The sequence below is a fragment of the Anneissia japonica genome, unplaced genomic scaffold (assembly GCF_011630105.1).
Source record: "Anneissia japonica isolate Jap-2015-1 unplaced genomic scaffold, ASM1163010v1 scaffold11290_len29321_cov104, whole genome shotgun sequence".
In the NCBI taxonomy this organism is placed as follows: domain Eukaryota; kingdom Metazoa; phylum Echinodermata; class Crinoidea; order Comatulida; family Comatulidae; genus Anneissia; species Anneissia japonica.
In genome coordinates, this window is record NW_022739093.1 from 19842 (window position 1) to 20495 (window position 654).

A 654-nucleotide genomic window follows, 5' to 3' on the forward strand; every position below is an offset into this window, starting at 1 on the left:
GCTAAATTTGGAATGTATCGCGCTGAGAAGTTTACTAGACCTAAGAAGCTTTTTATTTCTGCAGTTGTTGTTGGTCTTTTTGATTCTGCTAATGCTCTGACTCTCCCACTTGTAGGCTTAATTCCTTTTGCTGACAAAGTGTGACCCATGAATGTAATCTGTGGTACGGAAAATTGACACTTGTCCTTGTTGAGAGTCAATTTTTTCTCTTTGAATTTCTCAAGCACTAGACTAAGTCTCTCATCATGTTCAGCCTGTGTTCTTCCATGTACAACAATGTCATCTGATATGTTGGCTACACCTTCACACCCACTCAACGTCTGACTAATCACTCTTTGGTACTTTTCTGAAGCAGCATTTATCCCAAACATCAACCTTTTGTAACGATAAAGACCTTTACTTGTTATGGATGTTGTGATGTTTCGTGATTGCTCATCTAATTCAATTTGATGATAGCTATAATTCATATCTAATTTCGAGAACACTGTACCTCCATCTCTTTCATCTCATACAGCACTTCATCAAATGTGGGGATTGGATGTCTCTCCCTCTTAACTGCTCTATTTGCCTGTCTCATATCTACGCAAAGGCGTATATCACCATTTGGTTTTGGAACTACTATGACGGGACTTACCCAATCACTCGGTTCATCTA